Source organism: Tenrec ecaudatus, chromosome 17 (assembly GCF_050624435.1).
Source record: "Tenrec ecaudatus isolate mTenEca1 chromosome 17, mTenEca1.hap1, whole genome shotgun sequence".
Taxonomy (NCBI): domain Eukaryota; kingdom Metazoa; phylum Chordata; class Mammalia; order Afrosoricida; family Tenrecidae; genus Tenrec; species Tenrec ecaudatus.
The window spans coordinates 75255074-75267830 of NC_134546.1; the positions used below are offsets into that span (position 1 = coordinate 75255074).

The following is a 12757-nucleotide window of genomic DNA, read 5'->3' on the forward strand; positions in this document are numbered from 1 at the left end:
CTGATACCAATCTACAAATTCCTCTTCAGACTTATGTAACACATGTGATGACACTGAATGCAGAAAGATCACATGCCAGTGGCTGGACAATCTTGTGGATCCAGTGGCGGTGGAAGCATCTCAATGCTGGCAGAGGGTTTCCAAGTGGTTCTTCAGCTGCAGGACTCTAGTGCAGCTCCATGTTTCTTATCAGCAGGAATGTCTCGCAGTGATTGAGTACGTATATTGCCTCCAGCAAGCTATTTCTCTACATAGCACCCTCAAATGAGGTTATCAATCTATGATCTTATTGACAGGCTAAACTCCACCCCTTCACTTTTAATAGTCTCAAGTTGACACCAGATTATGTAACTACCACAGAGTTTCAGCACAATTTGAAATAAGATTGGTATTTATTGATATCCTTATCTAGTTTCAATTTGAAAGGGGAATAATTTCACTCATTCTCCATTGAGTGCAATGTTTGTCATTGGCATTGCATTTTGCTGTTTTAAATCATATTAACTCAGTTTGGACTCACAGCAACAATCGAGAAAACAGAATGACAAACAAGTAATGCTTCATTTTCACAGATGTCATGTATGAGGCCTTCGTTGCTGTTACTGTGCCAATCTATCTTGTTAAAGGTCATCTTTTAAAAATAACCTTATGCTTTATCAACCATTATATTATTTTCAAAGTTCTGATTTTCATGATACATGTCCAAAGCACTTGAGATGAAGGAATCACCTCCTCACTTCTTTCAAGAAAGCATTATAAGAGTACGTCATTCAATATACAATTTTTTCGTTCTTTTGGCTGTCCATCCTACCATCAAATTATTCACCATTACCATAATTCAAATACACCATTTAATCTTTGATCTTTCTCATTCATTTTCTGACTTGCACATGTATATGAGACAATTGGAAACCACATAGTTTGCGCCAGGTACATCTCAGTCCTCAAAGAGTCATCCTTGCTTTGCAACCTTTCAGGAGGTCTGTGCAGCAGCTTTGCTCAATAAACTGCATCATTTGATTGACTGTGGCTTCCATGAGTATTGATTGTAGATCCAAGCGAGGTGAACTCCTTCACAACTTCAATATGATCTCCATTTATCTTGCTATTTTCCATTGGTCCCATAGTGGGGAGTTTAATTTCTTTACAATGAATTTTAGACTAAAGTGAAAGCAGCAGTCCCTGATCTTTATCAGTAAGGTTTACAAGTCATACTATCTTACAACATGTAGTATTATGTCACTTGCATGACAGATTAACCTGGCTTCCTACAATTGAACATGGAGTAAACACCCCAGTCCAATCCAGATCAAGTCCATAAGTCCGTTATTAGCCCATATGTCCATTATCAATATAAAGTTTTTTCAGACTCATGAAACACATGCATTGAAGCCAAATGCAGGATGGTCACAAAGCAGTGGGTAGAAAGTCTTTGGGACCAGTGGCCTGGTAAGCATCTCAGTGCTGACAGGAGTCTCTCTGTAGCCTCTTCAGATTCCAAGGTCTGATTGCGTCCATGTGGCTTGTCTTCTGCAATGTCTCCCAGGGAGTGGCAGAGAGAGTGTCTTCCATCTCAAGGAGGAAGTACCAGATTTCCCAGAATTCTCAGGGTAAGGCCATGCCCATAGAGTCTCATTGGTTATCTCCAGATTGACAGCCTAGACTCCAACCCTACATTCTTAGTCCTTAAATTGACACGAGATTAGGTGACTACCACAACACTCAATCTCCAAATGGACAGTCTGAAACCCGAGGACATGCCCACGTGTTACTGTGCAAGAGACACTGTGAGGGGAAGTCAGTAAGAGCCCAGACACAAACCTCCTCTGGTGGGAGGAGACTGGTCTCCAGGGGGCGCTCAGGACCCACAGAGCACAGGACTCAGATCCAGAAGCAGATGAAGCAGGAGCTTCAGGGTTGGTTTCCTGTGGTTATATATGGATTCTTCTAAATCTTTCTCTAATTTAAAAATATTACTTCTGTGTCTACTCCTGATATCTGTAAATTCAAAAGCTATATTGTATCAGAATAATATATTCTGTCCTACTATGGAGAAGAAATGACTCTGCCAGGGGTCCCTTCATCAGAGTTCTCATGATGCTGATAAAATACTGGCCAATCAGACTCCAGGAAAAATGGTGCCTGGGTAAAGGTATCTCTTAAGTGCTTGACTATTGTCTGAAAATCTAACAGTATGTTTTTCCCTCACAGTTTGTGAGGTAACTGGCAATCATCTAGCTAATGATTTAGTTAAAAGCTAGGCAGGCAGTTTATTTTATATTGAATTATTTCTTCAAATGACACAATTTTTGTTCTTATTGCTGATTTTTGCGTTTGCTGTTTTTTTCTAACCTTGGTGGTCTATTACTTGCACGCACGTGTGTGTGTGTGTGTGTGTTCTGGAATCCCATCTAAAAATACATAAACTCACCAATTGTATTTTATTATCTGTGTGCTAATATCTTGTATCTGTATCGGTCTGTCCTACAGAACCTGTAGCCCATGGTGGTTCAGAAACACACTAACTTATTTGTGAAAATTCAGGATACAGGGAGATCTCTAGGGTCAAATGGGATTATTCAGTTCTTAATGTCAGATGTTGTATCTTCACTTTCACAGTCCCACAGAATATCAGCACACTGTTTTAGTTTCACACAGAGGATCCACATTTGTCCTGTTAAAACCCCAATTCTGGTGAGTTTGTTACTAATTTGTTGTATGATATCAGTAGCTTTCCCACTATCTAGTGACACACAACCTTAAGTGAGGAATTTCAGATATTTCAGTAAAGATTCGGTATAAAATGGGAGCTCAGGTGTAAATAACATTATTGATGACTTTGTGGATAAGAAATGTCTTCCTGGGTCATAAGTAAATTGATTTAGTGTTACATGTACTCTTTCCCCACTGGGATGACTCTTGAGTAGACATAGGAGTGTAGTTGTTGAAGAAAAGCTCTTCCTTTTTAGTGACTCGCAAAAGCCACTCCTATTTATAGTAATCATTGAATTGGGGCCAATTTTGGCTGAATTTACTGAGATCACTAGAATCATCCGACCTTCAAACTTGTGAATATCTAATAATGTTACTATAATCTAATAGAGAAGAGAAAGTGTGTATCTTACAAGTTAAATGTCCTTGGATTTCATGCGAGTTTCTTATAAATATCAAAGTCTTTGAGACTAGAGGACCACTGCTTTGATTCCTGAAGTCCTCAATGCTAAGCCATTTGTCCCTCCTCAACCATCTTCCTTAACACTTTCCATGGCCTGGAAGAACAGGACTTTGGTTTGGGTGAATGGAGAAATCATGGACAGGACTATTTTCTCTGTGGAAACAGTCAACATTCTCATTCCAGATGAACCCCTAACTGCATTACAAAGGTACTTCTCACAGCCAATCTCCACCTAGTCCACCAGATAGAGTCTCATGACATATTTATTTAAATTTAGGTCTTACTCTCTTTGGATAAAGCTCCTGGGAATCATGGATATCATTCCTGAGAATATGTCACTTTCTTCCTCTCCTTGAAGGTAGATTTCAGGTGAGTAGCTCAGGGATTGAAACCTGAAGTTTTGGGGATGCTTTATCTGAGCACAAGCCCCACTGTCTCCAGGTACAGCTGCAGGGGTTGGACCAGGACTTGTAAAACTCATAGATACTGTGCTCACTTGTTCTGTCTCTAGATTCTCTATAACCAGCTGTGGGTTGATATGCTATGGGGTGGTGAGAGGGCAGACTATATTCCCACTCTGATGTCCTGAGTGCACGTCCCCAGTGACCTCTTTCATCGTCACATTCATTGAACACTGAGCTCCATTGCTGTGCAGGTTATTGCTGTGCATCCCTGTGAAAGGAGGCTGGGAGACGGCAGTGTGACTCCAGAACTCCAGGGGAAGAAAGCGGTCTGAGCTGCACTCTGCTCCATCACTCTCTTGTCTGTGTATTCTTTGTTTTCCTTAAACATATTTTACATTATTGTTTAAAAGTGCTCCTTATTTTGTAATATAATTGTCTCCAAAAACTAATTCTTGCTTTATGATTTTCTTTTATTAGAGCATCTTCTTTGTGACCTTATTTATCATACTATTTATATCACATTTAATGACATTTCCTTAAATTTAGATTTAAGAAAATTATAACATATTTAGATTTTTAACATAATCACCAGATTTAGAGATTCATATTTAACTTTATAATACCCATCTCTGTGCCAAGTGTGAATAACATGTTGACGTTGTATCAATTATGACCCTTTTCTTATTCTTTTGTATTTTCCATTACTTTTTATGGATAGATGGGAACGTTCAGAGACAGTAAATATCAGAATATTATGTTATGTATGATGTTTTCCCTTGCAAACTGATTATAACCTAACTCCTGCTAGACTTTTATTGTCAAGATTTGTGAAAATATAGGCAATGCTCCATTTACAATTAACTACATGCAATGTCCATCAGAGTTAAAATTAGTTTTCACTAAAAATATCAAAGTATCAGATTCCTCTATAAAACTTCATTTTTGATTTGAAGTTTGGTTTTGTCTTCACTTGCACTCTCTCTAGAGAGAAACTAGATTTTAACTTCCCCGATGCACCTTCTTGTTACTTTTACTTGATGGTGGTCATGTTTGTGGCAGGGTTTGGACCAAGAGGCATTTCTCTTGTCTTTTGACTGAAGCTCATTCTTAGGCAGGCATCCTGAACCTGGATCTGAGCTATGACTTTCTAATGGTTCCTTTCCTCCTCAAAAGGTACTGGGCTAGCAGCTATGCCTGTCCTTATGTATGGAACAAAGTACCTTTTCTTCCAAGTTGTTCATTCCCTTGCTGCAGAAGGTTTTCACCAGCGTTTTCAGCTAAACATTTTATGTTATTCTCCAGATTGAAGACTTCATGCTTAAACAAAGCAAGAGAGGTGGTTCTCATCATAATTTCAGACTTGTTCTGGCTTATATCAGGTGGGTATGGGATTTTATGAATTTATATCTAGACTTTCAATTGTTTTGTTCTGCTTAGAGTTAGGAGAGGTTGCATTTGAGCAGTGACTACTCTAGCCACATCAAGGGAAGAGAAGGAAATCTATATTTATTATCTACATCTTGAAAGAATGTTCTGCTATAAAACAAGTATTATCTTAAGTCTATCTATAATCCTGGGAGATCCTATTCACTTTAGCACAAGAAATGTCAAACTATTTATTAAATGTTTCAGGTTAACCTTTACAAAGTTTAAATGTCATCCAAGGCTTCTACTCCAATGAAATTAAGACCTTGGTCTTTTTTCTTCCTAATGGAAACTCTCCCTCTCTCAGAATATGATGTTTGTTGTTGCTGTTTTTAATGTTACTATGTTTACAATTGTTTTGGAGAAAAGTTTACAGAATGGACATGTTTGTTTTTGTGATTCGTGATGTTAAGAATATGAATGCCTTTTTTCTTCTCTATTTTTGTTTTTTAACCTGAATAATAACTTTCTTAATAAAAATAAAGTGTTTGTATATATGTATTCATGTTCTAAGATGTTGAGCATTAAAATCAATTTATGCTGGCTAGATAAAAGCTTATGGGTTTATGCCCACATATAAACATAAGTGAACTAAGCTAAGTAAATGGGCATAAATATGGTCTGAAATCATTTTTATAATAAATACCTTATGGTATATGAACTATATGGACAGGGCTGTGATCTATGTATCATGATCACATAACAAGAAATAATTTCCATCAAATCTTTCTAAGACATTCTTTTATGTGTGCACTATACATGTCTAAAATCATCATGATACAGACCTAGAGAACCTTATGCTGAGTGAAATTAGTCAATCTCAAAAGGGCAAATAGTATATTATATCACTATCAGCAAAAACATAAAGAAGAGCCTGAAACCTGTTCAGATTATGTAATTATTTACTATGAAACCCGAGGCATTGTTGTAACATGACTTATTAATGCTAATATATTATTTATTACTTGCTCAGTTGTATATCTTAAAAGAAATAATACTTCTTTAGTTGAGACTCCACCTTGAATGGGAACGTTTTGTCACTTAGCAGGAAATGTGAAAGACCAAATAACTTCAGCTACCCAGAAGCATCTCAGCATTACCCCTACTTAATAGTCTCCTACAATGCTATTATTAAAGGAATGGAACTATTCCATTGAACTTAAAGCTGAAAGTCCTTGGTATGGGAGGCGTAGGTGACTGCTATCCCAAAGCCATAGACTTCAGAGTATGATCCAAGGATTTCAAATGGTAACGTCAAGAGCATCAGAGAGAATGGTATTAGAGGTTCAATTCTGTATCTATGTTGAAGTTCTTGACTTTGGACTCTCCCGTACACACCGCCCACCCCACACACACACATCTCTCAAAATAAAAGAACCAAAAACCCTTCACCTGCCTTTGCAGAGTTCTCAGGTGAAATCCAGGAGTTATTATATTTGATTAATGTTTGTTATGTAATGGGGCTTTGCTCGAGGGTGGGATAATTAATCTAATCTTCTGATTTTGCATCCTTCTTTTTTTTGCATCCTTCTTAACGGGGAATTTTGAACCTATTTCTGAGGTGTGATCTTATAAGCATCCATGTTTCTCCCTCAGGGGCAATCATGGACCCAGGAAACATGTCTGACACTATTCTAGGATATAGCTTCTATTTTTTATCCCTAATCTCGGCCTCCACTGCCCACCCCACCACCAACTGCAGTAGTTTACCACATGTGACCACCACTTCCTGTTTTGGTGTCATTTGCTTGTACACTTAGGCATTTATTTCTTATGGATGAGAGGGGTTATAGTCTGGTAAAAATCCTTATGGTTTCCCATGTTTCTCCTAGTCTCTATGAGGTTTCACCAGTAAACTTGTATAATAGGAAATTTTATATATTTCCAAATATAATTGCCTACTACTTCCTTCAGAATAGTCATATCTGGCCCTCAATTATCTTTCTTATAACATGGATAGACAAGAGGATGCATTACGTAGCTGATGAAAACCAGCCTAGGCCAACCCTTCAACTCTAGGAGAGGTCACAGCCATGGACTGCCCAGGTCTCCCCATTCACTAAACAGGTATGATTATACACAAGTCACCGTGAAGTTGGATGGCCTGAGATTACCCAGTTACAATTTTAAGAAGAAAAAGATGATGATGAAAAGAGAGATAAACAATGGATATGTATGATGGTTTCCTGGGAAGAATGTCTTTGTTTGCAGATGTCCAGGGAAAGGTGCAGCTGATAGAGTCTGGGGAAGGCTTGAGACAGAAGAAGGCATATCTCAGACTCTCTTGACCTGCCTCTGCATTCAGCACCAGCAAGTATGGCATGGACTACATCGTCCAGTGCCAAGGAAGGGCCTGCAGTTCATCTCAGTTACTGGTATTGTTAGTACTAAATCCTACATACACTCGATGAATGGCTGAATTGCAGTCCCCAGAGACAATGGCAAGGACATTCCCCATATTCAAATGGTCAGGCTCAAAGTTAAGGACACAGCCTTGGATCACAGGAACAGACACAGTAAAGGGAATCATTCAATATGCACACCTTCCTACAGGGAGATAGTGGGCTTCAGTGTGTGCTCAGGACTCCCAGCCCCAGGGCTCAGTTCCAGCAGACGGATCAGAGAGGAGTTAAAAACTGGCTTTCTGTCAGTGACTGGGGCTTCCACACTATCTTACTATTTTCCTTGAGGACAACCCTGGAAGTGTGAGTTTTTATCAAACAGTGAATTTGAAACATTTCATTGCAATATGAGTAATCCTTCTTCTATTTCCAAAGAGCAGAAGGCCACACATGGAGGCACATCATGCAGCGGGAACAAGGCAAAGCTGAAGGATCTGTCAGCCCTGATGCAAATCTGGCCCCAGTAACTGGTATTGGGAGGAGAGGATACAGGATGGTGAACATTTCCCTAAAATTTGCTGAGTCCTGGATAGACCAGCAATAGCACAATTGTATCCTCAAGTCACAACTGCTCATCACAGTTGTCAGGTGGGTCTCCAAAACTAGGTCCTGCTGCCATCCTCAGCCCTGTGAGTCTGGACAGAAGAGGTGATGGGCTTCTGAGGACACATTAGGGAGTCCTGGAGTAGTGTGCTCCAGTGCTTGAAGCAAAGACAGGTGTTTTTCTCCATTAAAACTCTTGTCTACAGTTTCCCTTGTAGTATTGATTGTATAGTACCCCAAAGTATTTATAAGGTATCAGATCTTGCAGACCAGTGGTTGTCCACTGTGCGTGCTAATTCTCCAACCCTTTAATACAGTTCCTGATGTTGGGGTGACACAACCAACCATAAAATTATTTTCGTTGTTACTTCCTAACTGTAATTTTGCTACTGTTATGAATCAAGTGACCCCTGTGAAAGGGTAATTCAATGCCCAAAGGGGTTGAGACCCACAGGTTGAAAACCACTGTTGTAGACCATACTAATCTAAAAATTCTATTTCATAATTTTTATTTAAATATAAATGAAAATCAACAATTTTAATATAACTTTCACTTTACCTCATGACTTTCAGGAGACACTCAGGAACCATGATGGAAGGATTCTCAGTCCAAAGGAGAGATCCAGGTTCTAGAATGAGGTCCAGGCCCTCAACCCTGTATGCATTCCTAGCTTACAGCCAAGACAGCATGCCAGACTTAAGACAAAGCCATCTTGGAAGAAAAGACTCCATTCATCTGTTGAGCTTTTCAATCAGGCACTAGATAAGATTTGGAATGGGATCTTCTCCATGCCATCTCTTAGTCATAGAGTCAGAGAAACAAACAAAAAATAACAAAGTAGTTAGAATTTTAACCTGCACATTTTTATTCTTGTTTACCGATTAACAGAACACAACATCAGCAAATTTGATTGTATTTTCCTTGGAATCATATTTTCTACCATCATTCCACATTTAAGAATATTGGGAGGGTTAGTACACCTTGAGTATGACTGACCAAATCTAACTCCAAGCATCATTTAAAACTATTGTATGTAGGTTCACAGTGAATCAAAACTGACTACCGGTCACCTCACAATTATACAGCATCATGAAAACAATATCTGCTACATTTGAGGCTAGTGTTGCTGTCGCTGTATCAATGCACCTCCCTGAGGACTTTCAGAAGGAACTGTCTCCTCCATGGTCATTTCAGTAAACACATCACATCTTCAGAGTATCAGACTATAGTATGAAGACACTGCCACCCATGACTATGGAAGAAACAGTGAAAACTCACGTCCTAAAAAGCCAGAAACCAAGGACAGAGGGAATGACTCTGACAATTTGTTTGCTGTCCCTTTTTTGTTGTTTTCACTTAGTGGTTAAAGTTTTGTGGGGGGAAAAACAACGTTTCATTTCCTGTGAAATATTTTCAGTTTGGGGCTGTTAATCAGCTCCACAAAATGGGAGGAAGCATTCTCTTTCACTCAAATCATACAATTAGGCCATAAACGCGGTCACTGAGTCAATTCTAACTCATAGGAGCATTGTAGGGTCTGGATTGTAAATTATTTGGTGGCAGACCCTTTAATCATTCTTCCAAGAAGCTGGAATTCAGGTGGTCAATGCCCCACCCACCATGCACCCAGGATTTCTATATGCTCATAGCAATTAAACAAAACAAAACTAGTACTGCTTTAGTATCCATGGGGGTGATTTTGATTCACTGTGTCCCATTGTGCCCAGTGCAGAAATGCATTTGTATTTTAAAGGCTGAGACCTTTGGGAACTAATTCACTAAGCCTGACTTCCAAGGCCTTCTGGGTGAATCACCAGCCATTTGGTTCGCATGCAGTGCTTAAGACCTTCTCTGAAGCTTGACTCATATGCCCCCGTTTTAGAATTTTGAAAATGCTGTCCAGGCCTCTTTCATCACTAAAGTATGTAACCTCTTTCCCCTCCACACCCAGTTTTGCCCCTTCACATTGTATTACTACCCAAATAGCAATATCCTTCTGTTCTAAGAATGTGCCCTTTGTCCCATACTCCATTCCACCCTACTTCACAAAGTTAAGAAAATTAACGCTTATCTTAGCTTCCATAAACTGCTTTCTGAAAGGGAATGTTGAGTCCCAACCCTTCCCTGCTTATCCACTGAAAGATATGTACTATCCTCAACCCCTCCTGGTTGCCAAACTGGCTGTGGTTTCTGTGCTTCTCTTTCCTGCAGTTCCTCTCTCCCCACATGGTCAAATTATCCATTAGATATAAAAGGAGATAAGGGTCTTCCAGGACAAGGAACTAATATGCTGCAAGGCACTCAACCCTGTGGAAGATACTGACTGACTCACTGTGGCCAAAGGATCAACGTCCACCAAGAACAAGCAGGAGACCACCATATAGCCCATCTCTACCCAGAAGCCAATGTGCCAGGAACAATTTCCAAGACAACAGGACTTCAGAGAAAAAGAAGACAAGTTAGAAACTCTCCACACAAACAGAGCACACTAATATGAAGGGAGATAGGAGAACATTCAAAACACAAGACAGGGCATGACAACAATGAATCCACAGATTGTGATAATAATTCTGAAAACCAATGGACTCAATTCATACATTAAAAGAAAAAGCCTGGAAAACTGGCTCAAAGAACATAATCTATCAAATCTATTGCCTGCAACAGACACATCTTAAGTGCACAGACAAAAATAAACTAAGAATAAAGGGCTGGTGGAATGTATACCAAGATAATGGCAACTTAAAAAAAAGCAGGGGTGGCAATCTTAATCTCAGACAACATGAACCTCAAGGTTCAAACCATTAAAAGAGACAAGGAGGGACACCACACAATGCTCAAAGGCTCAGTAAACCAAGAAAGAGTTAGCATATTAAATATATATGCGCCCAACAGTGGAGTGGCAAATTGCGTTAAACAAACTAAAAAGATGAAAAACTAAATCACGGATTCAATAATCAAAGTAGTTGACTTTAACACTCCGCTATCAGAGAAAGACTGATTACTGGGAAAGAAGCTCAGCAAAGAGGCTATAGACCTAAACAATGCAATTAGGCCAAAAAAATGTAATTATGCAACTGGGCCTGATAGACATTTATAGAGTTTTCCATCCAAACGCAAAAAAAAAGAAAACATACTTCTCAAGCCCACATAGATCATTTTCAAGAATAGAGCATATGCTGGGACACAAGTAAATCTTGAGTAAATTCAAACACAGATGTTATTTAGACATCTTTCTCATGTCACCATGATATAAAGCTGGAGATTAATAAAAGGACGTCCAGAAAAGCAAGGGCAATCAATTGGAGGATGAAAAACAATCTCCTGCGACATGAATGGGTACAGGTCCAGATTAGACAGGATATTAGGAAGTTTCTAGAAACGTATGAGTACAAGAATATCAAAACTTATGGGATTCTGCGAAGGCAGTTATGAGAGGTAGATTGATATCATTAAACACATATATGATAAAAAGAAGAGAGACTTATGTCAGGCACATCATCACCAAACCTCCAGAAACTAGAACAGAGTCAGCAGGACAACCCCTCCAATAGCAAAAGAAAAGAAATAATAAAAATCAGGGAAGAGTTAAACCAGTGGGAAGACAAGAGAACGATGTAAAAGATATATGCAGCTAAAAGCTGGTTCTATGAAAGGATCGACAGAATTGACAGACCACTGGCGAATCAGACAAAGGACAGAAAGGAGAAAACATCAATAGCCAGGATGAGGGATGAAACAGGATTAATTACAACAGACCCCAATGAGATTAAAAGGACAATCACAAAGTACTATGACGATCTGTATTCTAATGAATTCAGAAATGTGGAAGACATGGATAGCTACTTGGAAAAAGAGTCCCTCCTTAGATTATCTCAGACAGAGGTCAAGAACCTCAACAAACCCATAGCACAAGAAACAGAAAGGGTCATCAAGAAGCTACCAACCAGTTACTGTGAGGTAGCAGCTGAGAAGGCGGCTGTGGTGGCGCCTGCAGCGGCAGCGGCAGCAACAGAGGAGACAGCAGAGGCAGCAACAGTGGCTACAGAAGATGGCCGATTTTCTGAAAGGATTTCCCTTCTACAACAAAAGCAATTTTAGCTGATTCCATGCTGACTCTGTGTGCAAAGCCTCGCTCAGCCTCTCCGGAGAGCATGTTGGGCTGCCTACCTTGTGTTCAGAGTGTGGGGACCCGGCTTCTTATCCGACTCTTCTTGGTCTCCCATAGAACAGACGGCCCTCAGTCTACCTGCCCACTCGGGAGTACCAATCTGAACAAATCATTGTGACCGAGAAAACCAATATCCTCCTGCGCTACCTGCACCAGCAATGGGACAAAAAGAACGCTGCCAAGAAGCGAGATCAGGAGCAAGTGGACCTGGAGGGCGAGAGCTCAGCTCCCCCCAGCAAGATCGCCTGGACCGACAGCCAGGACATGCACTAGGACACTTAAGACTCTCACTGCCCTCCCCCAAGCCTCCTGTCGTGTCTGCTCTGCATCATGCATCTGCGCCCGCCCCACCTGCCAGCCCACCCCACACCATCCACACTGCGTCCACTCTCCTAGGAGCTGATGTATTTATTTTCCTCGACTTTTTACTTATGCTGTAAAGTGTTCCCACCAATGGTTAAAGAGGACTTCAAACCCTGTAAAAACAAAAAACAAAAAAAGAAGCTACCAACAAAAAAATTCTCTGGGCCAGATGGCTTCACAGCAGAATTTTACCAAGAATTCCATTAAGAGTTGACTCTGATACCCCAGAAAGTATTCCAAAACATAGAAAAGGATGACAAACTCCCAAACTTATTC

At 39.9% G+C, this 12757-nt stretch overlaps 1 pseudogene; it reads left to right on the forward strand.

Moving 5' to 3' along the window:
• Nucleotides 1-11998: 11998 nt before the first annotated feature.
• LOC142430765 (DET1- and DDB1-associated protein 1-like) lies at nucleotides 11999-12400 on the forward strand (annotated as a pseudogene).
• The last annotated feature ends 357 nt before the right edge of the window (nucleotides 12401-12757 follow it).